The sequence below is a fragment of the Hypanus sabinus genome, chromosome 28, assembly GCF_030144855.1.
Source record: "Hypanus sabinus isolate sHypSab1 chromosome 28, sHypSab1.hap1, whole genome shotgun sequence".
Lineage (NCBI taxonomy): Eukaryota > Metazoa > Chordata > Chondrichthyes > Myliobatiformes > Dasyatidae > Hypanus > Hypanus sabinus.
The window spans coordinates 22,155,112-22,174,968 of NC_082733.1; positions in this window are offsets into that span (position 1 = coordinate 22,155,112).

A 19,857-nucleotide genomic window follows, 5' to 3' on the forward strand; every position below is an offset into this window, starting at 1 on the left:
AGGCAATAATGGACACAGTAACATTTCCCCATGATTATACATAGAGCATGGGGTTGGCCTGTCTAAGTAGGAAATGGTTTGAGGTAATATTGTATAAAGGAGTACCAAGTCTCTGATTATCAGTGATCACAATGCTGCAATTTCTCTGGAGGAAACTTTCCAAACACTTCACTGACAGATGCTTTCATCTTGAGCTTAAAATTAAGATCACTGCAGAATATTCTGAAAACCCTTCTCATCTTGACATATCCTTCATGTCTACCAGCCCAGCCCCACGCCATACCACCGAACCTCCCTACCACCTTAAAGTGGTATTTGGCATGTGTTATTTCTACACAGTGATACAAACAACAATTTTCTTCATGGAGTAGAAGTTGAGGACCTCTTCTGATAGTTTGGCCAGAATCTGTTTTTAATTCAAATGTTCCAACAGTGCCAGATTCCAGGATTATTGAAGAAACCTTCGGGACTTATGCTGTACATCACAGTTCCCACCACACATTGACTCCAGCCAAAGCTCAGGCCAATGCCTTTAACCTTGAATCCTACCTCTCTTAAGCCATTATTAAAAAATATAGTGTCATGGAAGATACAACACAGTAACAAACCATTTGGTCCATCATGACAAACATCAACCACTCATATACATTGATCTTATATTCATCCTATTTTGTTATCTTTTCAACATGCTCAAAGTTCAAAGTAAATTTATTATCAAAGTGCATGTACATCACCATACAAAACCCTGAGATTTGTTTTCTTGCAGGCATACACAGTAAATCCAAGAAAATTAATTAAATCAATGACAGACCACACCCAGCAGTTCGGGCAAAAGACAACAATCTGTGATAATGCAAAAGAGAAAAAGAAATAATAATAATAATTAATTAAACCATAAATGTCAAGAACATGAGATGAAGAGTCCTTGAAAGTGAGCCCATAGTTTGTTGGAATATTTTAGTGTTGGGGCAAGTGAAGTTATCCCCTTTGGATCAAGAGCCTGATGGTTGAGAGGTAATAACTATTCTTGTAAATTCTTTCTGATGGCAGCAGCAAGAAGAGAGTATGGCCTGGGTGGTGGTGGTCCTTGATGATAGGTGTGACAACACTCTAAGTAGATGTGCTCAATGGTGGACAGGGCTTTACCCAAGATGGACTGATTCATAGCCATTATCCATTGGTATTTCCATACTAGGCCATGATGCAACCAGTCAATATGTTCTCCACAACACATCTACAGAAGTTTGTTAAAATTTTAGATGTCATGCTGAATCTTTGCAAATTTCAAAGGAAGTAGAGGTGCTGCCTTGCTTTCTTCATATTTCCACTCACTTGCTGGTTACAGGACTGATTCTTCGAAATTATAATACCAAGGAATTTAAAGTTGCTGACCCTCTCCACATCTGATCCCCTGATGAGGAATAGCTCATGGATCTCCGGTCTTCTCTTCTTGAAGTCAATAATCAGCTCCTTGGTCTTGCTGATACTGAATGAGAGGTTGTTGTTGTAGCACCATTCATCCAAATTTTCATTTTCCCTCAGAAAACTGATTCTCCACCACGTTTGATTCAGCCAGTGGCAGTGGTGTTGTCAGCCAACTTAAACATGGCCTTGGAGCTGTGCTTAGCCTCACAGTCATCAGTACAAAACAAGTAGAGAAGGGGTAGAGTACACAGCCCTGTGGTGCACCTCTGCTAATGGTGATTGTGGAGGAGATGTTGCTGCCAATCCAAACTGACTGGTCTGTATGTGAGGAAATCAAGGATTCAAAATGCACAAGGTTAAGGTCTTGAAGCTTATTGATTAGTTGTGAGGGGATGATGATATTGATTGCCAAGCTGTAGTTGATAAAGAGCATCCTGGTGTAGGCATCTTTGCTATCCAGGTGTTCCGGGGTTGAGCCAATGAAATGGGACCTGCCATGGACCTGTTGCGCCGGTAGGCAAATTGGAGCAGATCCAAATCACTTCTCAGGCAGGAGTTGATATGCTTCATCACCAACCTCCCAAAGTACTTCATCACTGTGGATGTAAATACTACTGGATGATAGCTATTGAAGTAGGTTGCCACATTCATTCTTAACAACATTTCACATGTTTCACCATTCATCTAGATTATGGAAGTAACTTACAGTCTCAAATTAAACTAGTAAATTGCACATCTTTGGAATGAAGCAGGAAATTGATGCAGCAGGTGGAACCTCACAGTCTCAGGAAAATATGAAAATGGACAGCACCCCAGGTCAGGTTCAAACTCAGGTATCTGGTGCTACTGAGCAGCAACTTCTCTGGTTTTGTTGGGTCAACTTTTATTGGGTTCCGCTTCTCTCATGTTTTGTCTTCTGATTTTTAATTTCTTTTCTGCCTTTGCACTGCAGATAACAAATAGCAACCCGGTCTTTGTTTAAGTGAACTATTCATGTTTATTTTCTAAACTGTTTTTAATGACTTTTGTTAGGGTTTATTGGGTGATGAGGTGGAAGTATGTCTCTACCAAAGGAGGTGTAAGGCACTCCTTCCCTCCGCTAGCTTGCAGGTCACCCTTGGGCAAGGTGTAGCACCTACTTAGACCACCGACTTGGCTTCATGAGAAGCCATGGGAGCAGGTGGTGGATGGTTATTTGAGCAGCTGGTGCCTATCACAAATCCTGGTTATGCAACCACTGATCCCAGACAAACAATCTCTGAAGGGGATGGATAATGAATGGGGTCACCTGTCTTGTAAAGACACTGCCCAGAAGAAGGTGGTGGAAAACCACTTCTGTAGGAAAACTTACCAAGAACAATCATGGTCATGGAAAGACCGATGATCATCCACGTCATATGAAATAACGCATAATAAACGAACCGTAAGCACAAAGTACACTGCAGATGCTGTGGTCAAAGCAACATGTACAACACACTGGAGGAACTCAGCAAGTCGGACAGCATCCATGGAAACGAGCTGACTGCTTGTTTCCATGGATGCTGCCCGACCAGCTGAGTGCCTCCAGCGTGTTATATGTGTTACATAATAAATGAACAATAGTTGAGAGGGGTTCATTTCAAATCACAGATTTCCCTACATCCATCACCAAAGATAAGCAAAGAAAACAAAATACATAAGGTGCTCCACAACTACTAGATTCCAGAGATGAAATATTGCATGGTTCTAATATTCAAAGTCCTTTAGCTGAGCTAGGAATGAGTCAAGTATTCATCAAAGTCCCTTTTAGGGAAATGTCTGTCAAGACCAGGATCTTAACCTAAACATTTTGCTTGAATGGAAACATTTATAGTTGGAATCCTTAAAAAATATTTTTAATATTTATCTATGATCCTTCTTTGCTTTTATTATTTATTTGGTAATGCTCCTAGTAAACTGCTATCCAGCCTACTTTTCCCCCGACTACATTTTAGCTGACATTGTTAAACATTCTTTCTTTTGAAATACTGATTCTTTTCCTCAAACCAGCATGATCATATATCTCCTCAAAGAACAACACTCCGTCCCTTGGTCTCTGTCAACTATCATTCCATTTTCAAATTTGTTTTCTTACTTGAATTTCAGTCCTTGAATTGTGTGTGTGGCTTTCTGTATTCTGCCATTTTTTTCCCCAGAATTTCTTGTCTTAGGGTTTTGATGCATAACACAGTGTTCTTCTCAAAGTCTTCGATAACATCAAATGAGATAGTGACAAACGTCAAAATCTGTTTTGATCTCTGGCACAGAAGGTGCCTATATCCTCCAACACCTCTCTAACTTTGTCCAGCTGATTGTGAACTGGATCCATTGCTATCAATAAAGTCATGCACAGAGAATCAACTATGATAGCTTATCCTACACCGCCTCTGTTACTTCCAAGGGTCTCCAACTGGTTGCCTCTGACTTCTCAATTTTGTGCTGCCCTTTACAACATTGTCACTCAAAACTCTGCTGCCTATGTCCCAACTCACAATGTTCAACCATCAATTTTTTGTATCCGTACCTTTGCAATTCTACAGCTCTACAGCTATTTCCTTAAGCTCCTTTGGCTCTTGTTGTCTTTAAACTGTTCCAAATGCTTACCTGCTTGCCCAAGCTTTTCATCATCTGCCTTAATAATGAATAATTACTGAAAGTTAAGTCAGGCTAGTTTATTTGAAGTCATAAAATTGGCTAGTTTGATAAGAAGAAAGAGCAAAAGAAGTGGAAGCAGGATAGGCATGAGCTTATTCAATTAGGCCATGTCAAATAACTTGTCAGCTGACCGAAGTCCACTTTTTCATCAGACCTTAAAGTTTGGAGTCTAATATAGGCCAGATGAGAGCAGATAGGTGGAGGAACAGATCGGTTTATAGAGGCACCAAGTCTGCAAAAGGATGTGGACAGGTTGGAAAAGTGGACAATGAAAAGACACATGGAATACACCACACGTAAGTGTGAGGTAATGCACTTTAGTACAAAGAGAAAAGGTATGGACTAATTACCAAATGGGGAGAACATTCAGAAATTGGATATGCAAAGGGTCTTGGAAGTCCTCATTCTGTATACCCTCAAAATTAAATCATGGGTTGGGTCTGTAGTAAAGAAGGCAGATCATTTAGCAATGCTTATAAGCATGCAAACATGGTCAAGAGGTTCAGTTGTTGTTCAGAGCAAACATCAGAATGGGGAAGAAACATGATCCAAGTGACTTTGACTATGGTATGATTATCGGTGCCAGATGCAGTGGTTTGAGTATCTGAACAACTGTAAATCTCCTGGGATAACAAACCATGATGCCAAAAGCAAAAACTGATCCTGTAAACAGCACTTCTGTGGGCAAAAATGCCTTGTTAACAAGAGTGGTCAGAGGAGAATGTTCGGACTGACTGGTTCAAGCTGACAGGAAGGCAACAGTAACTCAAGTTACCACGTGCTACAATAGTGGTGTGCAGAACAGCACCTCTGCATGCACAACATATCAGTCCTTGAAGGGGATGAGATACAGTAGCAAAAGACCACAAACATACAGTGACTGGAGGCACCTAATAAAGCAGCCACTGAATGGATTAGTTATTAGACACAGATCAGACTATATTTGGAATATTTTGAGGGCACCACAGCGGAGTAGCAGTTTGTGGACGATATTACAGCTCAGGGCATTGGAATTTGGAGTTCAATTCCGACATCATCCGTAAGGAGTTTGTACATTCCTCCGCATGAGTGCACAGGTTTCCTCCAGGAGCTCCAGTTCCCTCCCACATTCCAAAGATATGCTATTTAATGGATTAATTGGTCATTGTAAATTGTCCTGTGATTAGGCTAGGGTTTAATAGATGAGTTGTTGTGTAGTGCGGCTCGTTGGGCTAGAAATACCTATTCTCACTGTATCTCAAAATAAATAAATACATTTTGATCTCTTGTATTGAAGGAAACATATACTGGCTCTGGAGAGGGCCCAGAACAGGTTCACAAAAATGTTCCCAAGATTGAAAGGCTTAACAAATGGAGAAAGTTTAATATCTGGGCCTGCACTCAATGGAGTTCAGAAAGATAAAGGGGCATCACATTGAAACCTACCTGATGCTGAAATTCTTGGATGGAGTGGACATAGAAAGAATGCCTCTATTATTAGGAGAATCTAGGATCCAAAGGTGCAACCTTTCAATAAAGGGACATCCCATTAAAATTGAGAAGAGGAGGAATTTCTTCACCCAGTGGGTGAGGAATTTGTGAAATACCTTGCCACAGAGGGTTGTGGTGGCCAAGTCACTGAATGTAGTCAAAGCAGAGATTTTTAGGTTCTTGATCGGTAATGGGGTTAAGGGATATTGGGAGTTGAAACTAATATCAGCATGACTGAATGGTGGAACAGGCTCAATGGGCCAAATGGCCTAATCTGCTTCTACAATATGTCTTATGATTATGGATTTACGAAGTAAGGATGTCAGATTTCTGTCTCAGACAGGCATTAGTGAATCATGTAGGTTTTTACAACAATCTATTTGATTCATTTTACTGAAACCAGTTTTTTTTATTTAATTCCCAATTTATTTAATTACTTGATTAAATTCCTCAACTCGCATGACAGGATTCAAATTCATGTCACTGGATCAATGGTCCACCTCACTAGAAGCTAATCCAGTAACTTAACCAATATGCTACTAACCCTGTTTTAACCTCATATTGTGTGATATCCTTTAATGTCCACAAATCTATTGACCTCATCTATAAATTTATTCAAGGATGATGCATCCACAACCCCCAAGGGCAAGAAATTCCAAAGCTTCACAGCCTATTGAATAAACAGCTGTCTTTTCATCCTGGCCTGAGCCCTTATCCTACGAATGTGCCCTCTAGGCAGAATAAAGTGAGCTTTACTATGGAACTAATTCAAGCTATATTTTACCCAGGTGTCCTAAAAGCAGACAGCAGAAAAGTATGCATTTTAATGTTGACATCCCTCATCTCAATAGGCACAGAAGTCATTACAGAAACTGTAGCTATGATTGGCCTAAATGCAATAGAATTATTTCAACAATGCAACTTTGCACTCACTTCAACACAATAATGCACATATTCTCCCAGGCAACAAGGGTCTCTGGGCTCTGAGATTATAATTACTTATAAATTGGAGAAAACGTATGGTGTGAACTCATTCACTAAAAATAGTAAACATTAGCAGACTAATATTTTACTCATTACTCTAATATTCATTTATAGAAGGCATATCTTGTTAATCATCACTGAACTATAAACTGCTGTTGCATCCAAAAGCACCAAAGGAATTTAAATAAAATGAGAAAAAGTCTGTCTACTTTATTTTTATTAGTGTTTTATACATTCTATTTCTTTCTGCTTTGTTCTTCATACAACTGCCCTTTTAACACAAACAGCCCCTGACCCTTCTAATGCCATTTCTTAACTGCTTGTGGGCTGTGGGAGGAATAAAGAAGAACACTTCAGCTGGCCTTTCTACTGCAATTCAGGATTCAAAGGAGCCTCCTCTGGGCTTTTGGTGTATCAGAAATAACGTGCGTTGTAAGCTTCATTCACTTTAATTGAGACCTCATCTAGTTGTCAAGGCAAAGCAATAGAGTCAGCCTTGGCCCTTCAAATTTTCAGAGGGAGTGAGCTATTTTTAGATGATCTTGACATCAAAAGTGTTTTAAGCAGAAATCTGACCGAAGCAAAGGAGACAACTTAACTTGGTCCCTAATTTCCATCTTGTTAATACCTTATGGAAAACTCTCTACGGAATAGTGAAGCATGCAGCTTGAAGCTTTCCCTTCCTTCTGTTATGTGTGTTAGTAGTGTTTCCCAATGCACAATGAGAATACTACCCAGGAATGAATACAAAAACAGCCTCTGCTGATTCACTGATTAGATTCAGCAGGTTATCTGTGTCAGCTTGTAGCTCAGATGAAAGCTCCCCATTGGCTCGAGGAGGACAGCTTACTTCTTGTAACACAGTATAAACCTGCACATAACCAGCCTGAATAAATATGGATTTAAAACAATTCTAAAACTGACTGAAATCATAGTAATTCTTTCATTTTTAAGCACATAATGTATGACTCATTCTCATAAAAATTTATATCTCCATTCTCTGCTTTAATTTATGACCATCCTTGAGGCCAATATTATACGAACATTAATAAAAAGCTTGTAGATTCAAAAACATCATATTGTTCCATTGTCTGATATAATTTCACAACAGTCAAAATAGTGTTTTATTTTGCTTAATGCTCATTCATGACAGAGGTCCATCTCACAATACTACAATTGAATAAAAAAGTAGAAAATTACATATTGTCTTAATCATTCTAACAATTTAGATTTCCTTTATTAAATTTAATTAATTTTTAATGATCAGTTCTGCACTATGTCACATAATATGCTATAAGTTTGGTACTTTTTTCATTTTTCAGTTTATTCAGATCATTAATAAAAGTAATGCTATTTTTTTAATCGTCATTGTTCTCAATCATTCAATTCACATCTTATTTAATTTCTGCCAAATACAGATGCAGTGACTAATTCTTACAGCTTAAATTTTAATATTAGCAAAGAAAATATTAAAACATTTATAAGATTAAATTCTTACATCAGAACTATTCATTCTGAAACTTTTTTTAAAATTCAACTTACGTGGCCACCATCGTAGCAAATTTCTGTTCACTGAGATCTTTATATATCGCAAGAGATTAAAACCAAGAGCTAAGGGCTGTTAAGTTTCAATAGCCGCCATCCAAATACTTGTTGAAAATCTTCCAACCATAGTCCCCTTTTTAATTAAGCTGTATATAGTGGAGTCATATGACATCTATGAGATTCCCATTCTAGCTTCCTCTCTTCCCTATATTTTCCCCTTCATCAGTTCTTTATCTGTACGTTTTTTTCCATTCCTGTTATTTCCTTAGACATTTTTACTTTCTGTTTTTGCGGATTGATTTTATACAGCAAAGTAACATCAGCCCTGAGGATTGATAGATCAAGTATAGTGGAGATCAGTGGAACTCCTTCACACTCCCAAACCATGTACCTTAACCCCAACCTTTGAAAAAACACCCTGGTGCTGAAGTGGAACATTTCTATTTGGCCTCCTCAGGTATTGCTGAATTGTCTCGGTGATTAGTGGTGCATTACACCCCTGGTGGCATCTGGGTAGAGACTACTAAAACTCATTTCACATTAGGGACTTTCATCTCATCAAGCTGGACTGAATTTGAACTCTTGTTTCACAGATGCTGACAGCATTCCATTATTTTGCTCTGGCGATGACATTTCCAGTGTGAATTTAGGCAGTGACAGTTAACAGGTTTTTGTACAGGGAAAGGAGGTGACCGGGGTTATTATACCAGTTATCAGCCAGAATTCATATTTGCATCCTTCAGCTGGGGTCACTCATTAAAAAAATCATCACCCACCATAGATAATGTGATTTGGCTAAAGTACAGATCAGTCCTGATCCGGATGATATTAAAAACTATTTCTTAAATTAGAACTGACACTTTTATTAGTGAGGAGTAGAAAGAAGGAAGAAATATCAACATTTGCATTTTCTTCTATATGATGATCAAAATTTCCAGCAAGATATCATCTATGAGAGGATTAAATCACCAAACTTTAAAGCATTTCAATATCAAGTTAATTTTGAAATGGATATGTTGTTTCAGCATCGCTTGAAACATTGGGGTTACGATGTAGACAGCATGTTCTGATTACTATACCACATCCCGTGGAAAGGTAAGAATAACAAGGAGTGTTTTCCGTTTTTCCACTCAACAGAACCAGAGGTCACTCTGCCCATTGAGTCAAATTTGGCTCAGAGAGCAATCCTATTCCTCATTCACTTTAGTTGTTACCTGATCTCCCCCATGCATGGGGGTCGGTGGGGGTAGCTCACAGAGGCCAGTTAACCCATTCATCATTTGCATGTGGAAGGAAACGTATGTATTCCTAAGGAGAACATGGAAACTTCACACAAACAGCACTGGAGGTCAGGATTCTGCTTGAGTTACACAGAACAACAATTTTTTTAATGGAAAATATTACTTCCTCATAATTTTTACTTGTTCACGACAGACCAGAAGCTGAACACAAATATAATTCCAGACTATTGTATCAAGTTGGAATTTGGAGAACTTTTGTTGAATACATTTAATTGCATTATAGTGCTGACACTTTGCAACAGCTCAACTAAACTTAAAATGTTTTCTTGATGATTTTCATTTGTACTCAATGTCTGTGGCTTTTTCTTTTAAGTGCCCGACAACAATCAGCCAGCATTGATGGATTCCAGTTGTCCTAATGCCATTTCTCCATGACCGCAATATCCTGGTGAAACCTTTCACCATGCTCGTCACTGACAGAGCCAAGATTTGCAGAGATGACATCTGAATGGAATGCTGAAAATGAATCTATAGTGACCTATTGCACCTACATGGTTTTGTATGCTTGAAGCACGTTGTCAACCTGCTGCATGAGGCCGGCAAGAAAATTTTGAACATCTTTGAATGCCTTCCATGTGATTTTCTCCAGTCTCACCAGAAGTTCTTCAAATTGCCTGTCATTGACGATCTATTTGATTTAGGGACCAACAAAAATGTCTTCCTTAATCTTGTCATCAATTATTCTGACTTGAATTATGAGTTGAAATAACAAATATAGATGATTTCAAAAAAAGTGCTGCACGATAGGAAAATTATATGTAGCTATTGGAGCTTGAAGCAGTGGCTGTATCCATTGTGTTATTCTGCCACCCTCATCAGCCTTCTCAACTTAAAATGAGAATTCCTCTGGTCAGAAATGCATTCATGCATGTTTCCTTTACTTCTTATTTTTGCAAGATTGTAAATATGGTTTGAAAGAGTACTCAACAAATCTAGCTGGTGAAAATCAACCAGCTCAATGCAGTGGAGATCAACTCCACTGATTCTTGATTAAGAATCAACCAAACGGTACTAACGGTTGAAACAAAAAAAATGAAATTACTCAGCAAGACATGCAATGTATATAGAGACGACACATTATTAATGTTCTTTAAATTGCACAGAAAAGCAGTAGAGAGAATAAAACATCAGAGGACTAAAGACTGGAAGAGTTGAATACTGGAAGTGTTGATGGAGCTGGCTGAGAAATGATGGGAAATGTAGATAAATAACAAACGGTGAGTCTAGCATAGGTCTAACTAGAAGGAGATGAATGAAATGTACAATTACAAAGGGAGAAGAAACTGAATGCTAGAAATACAGTAAGCTAGGCTGGAATGACTAATCGTCCAATACCATTGAAAGCAATGTTGAGTCCTGAAGGCTGTAATGTGACTCATCAGAAGCTGGAGTGCTGTGCTTCAAGCGTGCATTGAGCTGCATTAGAACAGAGGAGGTGGTCAAGGTAGACAACTGGAAGCTTTGGGTCACCCTTACAGATTAAGGAGAGGTGTTCGGCAAGTGGTCTCCAATTCTGTATTTGCTTTCCTTAGTGTAATGGAGATCATGTGTTGATCACCAGGTGTGTGGCTGCAAAGAGGAACACATACAAATCAGAGTATTGGAGGAAATTTTTGGCAACAGATACAAAATGCTGGAGGAACTCAGCAGGTCAGGCAACATCTATGGAGAGGAATAAACAGTCAATCTTTCAAGCCAAGGCCCTTTGAAAAAATCTCTCAGTGACAGAAGAGTGGAGATGAAAAGGACAGTGTTATATCTCCTGAGGCTGCATTGGAGAGTGTACGAGAAGGCAAGTATGCAGTATGTATGTTGGTAAAAGTAGATGACCCAGAAATAATGTTTCATTGCAATGCCGAAAGAGGTGTTTACAGGAAAAGATTTTTTACTTTGGCTGCATCACATTGAACATGTTGGAAACTATGGAGAATGGACTGCTGAATGTAAAGGTAAGTGGTTGGCAAGAAGGACAAGTGAGCCCTGTCCCCTTTCCTAGTTGGAGGATGGAAGAGAACAAAATGCAGGTAGTGGCACAAATGCACCTGACTAGTGGTGTTTCAGATAAAAAGTAAGCCTTACTGTATTAGGAGGACCGATGTGATCAGTGGCATCCAGAGAACAGATACAGCTAAGAGACAGTGAAAATAGAATGGAGTTTTTACTGAAACAGGGCAGTGAAAATAGAATGGAGTTTTTACTGAAACAGGGCAGGTGTAGGTAAGGTAGCTGTGGGAGCATTGCAGATTCTATTTGTTGATCAACCACTGAAATAGGAGTTGGAGATTGATGCACCATCAATAACTCACTCTGAGACGTAAGGCGAGATATCGGCTTTTATTGACTGGAAGAAGGAACCAGGAGTGAGTGACCACCATACTACATCCTGGAGGCTGAGAGGCTGGGCATAGGCCTCAGATCGCCGTTATACAGGGGTCTGTGGGAGGAGCCACAGGAGCAGTCAGCAGGGGGCGTGTCCAGACAGGCACACGTAGTTCACTACAGAGATGAAAGAGCAGAGTTGAGGAAAAATTAACTACTGGTGTATTGAATTATTTCAAGGCCAGATGGGTAGAGACACAAGCTTCACTTTCTGAAGAAATTTAGTGAATCAGTTACATTTTTTTTAAGGCAAGTCTTAAATGGACAACTGGCATTATTCTTGTGCAAAACTTTTCATTTTCTGCTTTATTGTATTTCATTTTTAAGGTTTTTACTTTAGAGTTTGAACTCATACCTCCTAAAGACACAAAAATCAGATCTGACGTCCTAAAGTTTTATTCATCTGCACAGTTTTGCATTAACTTTATTTTCTAATTAATGTTTTTTCGTTCTATCATATTGCCTTTCTGTTGTAATGTGAGTATTACTAAAAGTAAGTTAATACTAATAGGGAAGCTGTTGGTAACAAGAGGCGGGTTCCAGAGTTGACGGGGTATATAGTTCCACCACCCTTACTGCACGAGGTACCTGAAAGCCTCTGTATTGTAAATATCATTTGCCGTCCCAGATAAAGATGTTCTTTTGGTCATGAAATTGTAGCATGGTCCTTTTTTAAAGTAGAAGTTACCACACTTTCTTTAGAACAGTTTTTCCCTTCATGGACGCACTCACTTTGTTAAACACAAAGTTGCCTTTCCACAGTCCTCCACACTCTTTTTTGAGGTTCGGTCTGAAGTAGGTCTGGAAGCATTGATTTAATTGGTTTGATTTTATTCGATGTTTTATCTCTTACATTTTGTAACTGGAATGAGCACACAGCCTTTTCCACAATCTTTCCCAGTGAGTGGCAGAAAATACTTCCCACTTTTTGTGTAAAGAGCTGAGCCACCTCATAGTGTTCTCAATAGCTGTGTGTAGTTCCTGTCATTAACAGGAGGTGAGATAGTTTAATTTCTGCCACTGCTGCAATCTGAGTTCTCACACAGACTGTCTAGAACCTGTTTAGTATATGCCATTGGCTCAGTGATAGATTGAAACCAAACTGTGGTATCCATGTTCGGGAACTTGTTTGCTGGCAATGTTAAATTTTGTTCTTTGAACCAGAGGGTCTTTGACTGGTGGCGCTAAAGTAGCAGTTTGGACCTTAGGGCATGTTTTGAAGGCAGGTGAACACCTTGTGAGAAATACTCTTTCTAGGAACTTAAAAATAAACATGGTAGAATGATTAACCAGATCAGTCCCAAGATGCATATATTGTTGTTCACGGTTCCAACTCTTTGAGTTTGACGGATGGTGATCAACCCAGACGGAGCACACTAATTTGCAGCAGAGACCTAAGCAATAAGAACGACCATCCCTTTGGAATTCAAAGAGGGAGCTGTCACACACACTATATATATATATAATAACTTGATTAAAATATTTTATTACTGAGAAATAAAAATATCCATTTTGGTGACCAAGTTACTCTATGCCAAATCAATTTATACATAATTTGTCTGACATACAGTATAACACAAGATTTGCATTCAGATTGCCATTGTAGAATACCTGTTTCTGGAAAAATAACTACTGAGAAGAGCCATGTTAATGAGCAGTCACTGAAAACAGCAAAGAACTTGCAGAAATAATTCAACATAATAACAACAATTTATTGATTTTGATTTTTTTGATTAATTGACTCATCAGACTAATTGTGTAAAGACTTTGGTCCTGCTGCTGCGTAATTAAAAGGGAAGTACTGTGTTTTATTTCAGGTTCAAGAGAGCAGGGAGTTGAGATAAGCCATGAATAAAGGGACTTGAAGAAAGGTGATGCACATTGTGAAGGTCAACTGGTCATTTGCTCCCCCAATGGCCACTTAAACATTGCTGCCTGATCACTTTGAGAAATATATATATAGTGATTGTTTATACAAATGCTAACAAGATTCTGAATGGGAGATATAGGAGATTGAATCTCTGTTGTTTTAAATATACTGTAATAACTCTAGTACAGTTGTTTTATAAATTGCTGCTATTTTTTGGTTTGTGAACTCGTGCAAACTACACACAACATGACTGCAGACCAGCTAGGCATCAATCACAAACCCTTTCCTCCATCATGACTGGTACAAGGCAATATCTGGCTCTATTGATTAGATTTTAATTAATCAATATTTTAATGCTTTTTAGTTCAATAAATTGCCAGATCTATTACAGCAAGAGTGATTATTCAGTGTCTGGTGAGACTATAAACCTCTGTAGGGATTGCTAATCAGAAATTATTTCTGTTGACTATAGTAAATTTGGATTCATTCCAGTCCCCACTAGAAGGCTTTCACTTCATGTTCCATGTAAAACTAAGCAAATAGATGTGTCCCTGACACACCATTGCCTAAATAAAAGCAATACTCTATTTTGAACTCAGCTGAGAGAAGCCGATCCATTTAATGAGGTTTAAAATAACTTTTTCTGATTTCTTACACATTTTACTTGTTTCTGTTGGGTTCTCAAGTCATATAATACCAACTCATACTTTATTAATTAACCACCTGATACTTTTTCCTGGATAATTAGGTACCCATTAGTTCTAATCAAGTAGTTACTTAATTATTTCAGTAATTAGTCTAATGGTCTAGCAAATTGAAGCTTTATCACTTTTGGATACTTAATGTTCTTGGCAGGAAGGATCAGAGGTGTCAGAATTTTTGCTCTGGCAATCAGGCAGAAAAACTGTTTTAACAAATAGCTGAACTCCATTAAAGTTGGAAGAAAAAGAGAAGAAGCTTCTGAGTTTCAACATATTAACACCTAGTATAATAACAACATAGTACATCAACTTGCATAAGATGTTTCACTAAACATGATTATTATCTGCTGTTTCTGCTTGTCTATGGAACAGGTTGAGGAAATATGTCAGAAAGAAATGCAATTGGAAAATGTTTATTACATTTAGTAATGAGATGTGACATAATGGAAATAATCATGTTAATCAAAATAGCAACAAAACAATTCCCTAAGTTCTGAAAAATCTTCTTGTTTCTTCATTTTTCCGGTACATAAATTATTATTATTAAAGAAACAAAAGAACAGGTACAGTCTTTCATTGATTATCTTGTTGCATTTTCACAAATTCCTCAGCATGTAACAATTGTGCTTTCAGAATTACAAAATACAAATGATCTGTTAGTAACTATTTATCTTTGATGAATGTGGCTTCTATTTAATTAAACTGTTATTCATTCATTGGCGATAACTCTGAGCACTAAAGGAAGATTAAAATTAAAGGAAACAGCATTAAAGACTGAGATACAGGGTACATCCATGAACACCAGGATACATCAAAGCAGTATTATGTGGGATTGAGCACAGCACCCATCAAGTCATAAAGAAGTACAGCACAGAGACAAGCCCTTCAGCCCAACTAGTCCAAGCGGAAATATTTCAGTTGCCTACTCCATCGACCTCCATTGGGACCTTAGCCCTCCATACCTGTACCATCCATGTACCTGTCGAAACTTCTCTGAAACAATAAAATCTAGCTTGCATGCACCACTTACATTAGCAGCTTATTCCACACTCTCACAACCCTCTGAGTGAAGAAGCTTCCCCTTGTTCCCATTAAACTTCTCACCTTTCACCCTTGAGCCATGACCTCTAGTTATAGTCCCATTCAACTTCAGTGGAAAAAGCCTGCTTATATTTGTCCTATCTATACACCTCATAATTTTGTAGACCTCCGTCAGATCTCCTGGCAATCTTTTGTATGCCACAGAATAAAGTTCTAACCTATTCAATCTGACCTTACAACTCAGGTCCTCCAGACCTGGCAACATCCTTGAAAATTTTCTACATTATTTACAACTTTCCTGTAGGTGACAAAAACTGCACACATATAATTTTGAAGTATGTTGCCTTTCCTTCATGATCACTGGATCTCCCTTCTCTATAGCACTGAAGACATACCTCCACAGGTTCATGAAGGCAGCTCAGCACCAACCCTGCCTTCTAAGTGGTAATTCAGGCCAGTCAATAAATGACGTCTTTTTGAGCAAGCACGATTATCATGAACAAATAAAATTTCACAAAAATAAATGAATAAATGACAACTGAAGTCACCATTAGAGAGTTCCATATGTGTTCCTGATCTAAATAACTCTGTCTAAGCTGCTAGACAGAAAATATACTTTCAGGCCATTGCTAATATAGAATGGTACACATAGGTGATCTGATGATGATCTCTTCTTCCAGTTTTTATTATTCCATTTGTTTCTCGTCTCTCCAAGGAAGTGTGTGAGCACTCTGTAGTCAATGCTTATGGACTGCTGTCATTCAATATTGCAACTTTAATATGAGATTACCAGAGGAGGCCACATGTCACAATAATGTGCCTCTCATATCACATTACAACATTTTATTTGTGTCCGTTAAAAAGAACCCCATGGAGTTTGTCCATTCATCACAGGTGCCACTCTACAGAGCAGATCTACCATGCATGGGCATTTTCTAAGTGTATGGATCTACTTAGAAATGGAATAAATATTTCACAATTACAGTTCTACTCTCCAAGATTTAGCTCATGTTGCCAGAAAGCAAAGCCTGTTATACATTTTACACTCATCTTTACCCATTATTTGAATAAGGGTAACGATGGCTGTCCGTCATGTCCAATGATGACAGGAAAACCTTAAGGGACACTTTTTAAGGCAGAAAAGCTGTTGCATTGGGGCAGTTCCACTCTCTCAATCTCGGAAGTCTGGGTCCAGCGGCACAAATAAGTATCACAACTGGAGTCTTCCTCGGTTGCAATGGATGATCATGACTTCTCCTGTGCCTTGTTACGACCTCCTCTCTCCATGCAGCATCACAGAGCCACCTTCCTGGCTGTTAGATTTTATTGTAGATCTCCGATGCCCAGTCCACCAGAGCTGACCTCACAAGCTAGGACAGACACGTCCTTATCTGACCGGAGTATGAGGCCCCAGGCTACTCTCACCTGGTTTAGCCCACCTGTCAAAGTGATATAATGGGATATGGCTGCTGTTGCACGCAAACAGCTGCTTGGAGCCACAGGTGAGAGCTGAACGTCCGATGGGGACAGAGGTGAGCAAACTTCCCCGGAATGAACACATCAAACTACAACCCCTCCCTGGACACCACATAACCCCAATAAAGATAATATGTGCCAGCAAATTAAACTGTTAAACATAGGTAGACATAATTGTTATTGGTTTATTATTGTCACATGTAACAAGATACAGTGAAAAGCTTGTCTTGCATACTGCTCATACAGATCAAACCATCACAGAGTGCATTGAGCTAGAATAAAGTAAAATAACAATGCAAAGTGTAAAAGCTACCAGAAATGTGCAGTGCAAGTAAACAATAAAGTGCAAATTCATAATGATTTAGATGGTGAGGCAAAGAATTTATCTTATTATACTCTTGGTTAGCTGTGCAATTCAGTACATGAACAGGTAAGATAAAGTTAGCAAAAAAAACTGTTAGAAAAAGTATATCAAATAGGGAAAAAACTGAAATAAAGTTGACTGCCTTCATTATTTTCTTTACATAAGTCAAGTTCAAGTAGAATCACTCCCCAAATTAGGAACCAAATTTATGTCTTTTAGTCATAAAGTTCTCTATCAACAAGATTAAATTTGAAAACTGACCGACATGAAAATCCTTGCAAGATGGTCAGTCATTTGTTTATGGGTTTTCGTGCTAATCAGGATGACTGACAAATAGGCTTACTAGTACCTACTTAAAGAAAGTGGTGCTACAAGATAACAGACATTGTGTAACACATAAAAAAAGAACACTAGTTGCAATCAAGAAGAGGAACTGTTAATCAGGGGGGCAGTGCTAATTTTTTAGGTGCCAGAGCTGACAAAATCCTTGCCATTTCCTATAACCTCTCTCTATATATATGTCACACCCAATTTGACTACCTGCTCATTTCATGTACTGGGCAACTTCCTTGCCCCATTCATGTAATGAGCAGATACACAAATTGGGCGTGACATATAGATATATATATCTATATGTGAATAGGGCATCTTATAATGTTAAGCACTAAACCAAGATGAAAGAAATATATGAATTCCAGAGCTCTACAGAAATATAGTGGTAGTTAAGACATTAACAAGATTATAGCCTATCCTTACATTTCAGTGTATAACTGTTACAATAAAACATATAATACTTAATTTAATAATATGACAAAGTATTGCATGGTTGCACTCGCTAATTATCATAAAATATAATTATCAAGCAAATAAAGAATAAAATGGTAATCGTGTATTTTACCAATGTAAATGTAATGATCTACTTAGCAAATGCCACCAATGAGATGTTTCAAAATAATTTACACAAAAGGTTAGGCATAATGTGTGTTCAGGGGTCTGAAGCAACTCTTGTCCTGGTGTCATCTGCTTATCTGTGGTACCACAGCCATGATGTGACATATGGCTCAGGATTCCACTGAACTAGAGGAGGTCCATGTAGTTTAACAAACATAGCCAGCTATCCCTTACTAGCCTTAAACTCCTCCCTCTCACTCTCCTCAACCCCCTCACAGTAGTGCTCATAGAAGTTAAGAGCTTTTTCATGCATAATTTGGCCATCGACAGGGAGATGCTTCTGTGACATGTCCTCTAGCCACACATGTAGTGCTTTCTCAGTCTTTGCAAGCACTTTATCACAAACTAGAGAGACCATTTTTGCCATTGTAGGGGTAGCACTAACATTTCCACGAACTTCAGCTTCTTTCTGCTTTATTGTGTGAATGCTCCATTCATTCTTACCAACCTTACAGCCCACTTCGGAATGCGACATGCCACTTTTCAAAAGATCTAAGATTTTTATTTTCTCGGGGAACAATGCTCAAACGAGTGCTGGAGAGAGTCTGAGGATCTGCGAAATGGTGGGAGGCTACAGCAGGGTATGCTGAGCCAACGGGTTGAGCGAGGAGGAATTTCACAAATACCTAAATAAAAAACAATCACCAAAAACGATCAAATATCCTAATGTTATTAGTGGTATTTTCCTCGCCAGCCACTATCCCCTCTTCCCAAACCCCGCTTCTGTACAACTCCTTCTATTTAAAATGCAGCCGCTGTTAAATTCCCTGCTTGTTTATTTTGATCTTTTTTTACAGAGGTGCTGGAGTGGTGTTCTGGTGAGCTCTGGCAGCACTGCACCCCTGCTGTTAATGTTCAAAATCTCTGTTAGAAATGCTGAAAATATAGAGGAAATCGGTCAGCATTTGAACTGAGAATTCATTGCATGAAGTGTCATCAAAACCACCGATACTTACCAAAATTAGATTCTTTATACAAAGAAATAATCTTTCACTTTTTTCCGTATCGATAAATATTGAAGACACAATTTTTATCAGTTAACTTTTTTTCTCGTAAATTGTTAAATAGATTTACACTTAAGTCACATGTAATCCAAGTAACAGACATTGTAAAATATAATTGTGGTTTCAAAGTTTGTTTCAATGTGGTTTTCTACTCTATGTATCAGGATAAAATCAGGGAAAAGAAAGCCCCGTGATTATGTAGTGCTTTTCAGAGTCTGTGAGCACCCTATGGCTGACGAACGAGCTTTGAAATGTAGTTATGATTGTAGGACACACTGTAGCCAAATGCTACACAGCAAGCTCCCACGATGGGCAGTTAATTTATCGACTGACCTTGATTGAGGACTAAATATTGGCTGGGCCAGCAGAAAATATAAAGTGTTAAATGTTATCAGTGGTGTATACCAGATTTATATCAACTACCATACATTGATAAATCTTGGACACCACCTTCAAAACCACTGATCTGCCAAGAACGTCCTACCTCACCTGTAGCAGATTCATATTTACCTTATAGAGTCACAGAGTCTTTCAGCACAGAAACAGTCCCTTCTGCTCACTGTACTCTGGCTAATGATCATACGCAATTTACGAGCTTTTGGGTTGAAGCCTCGTGATCTTGCATCCAAGAGTTTGCCTAGATGCTTTTTAAATCCTGTCTCAGTACCTGCTC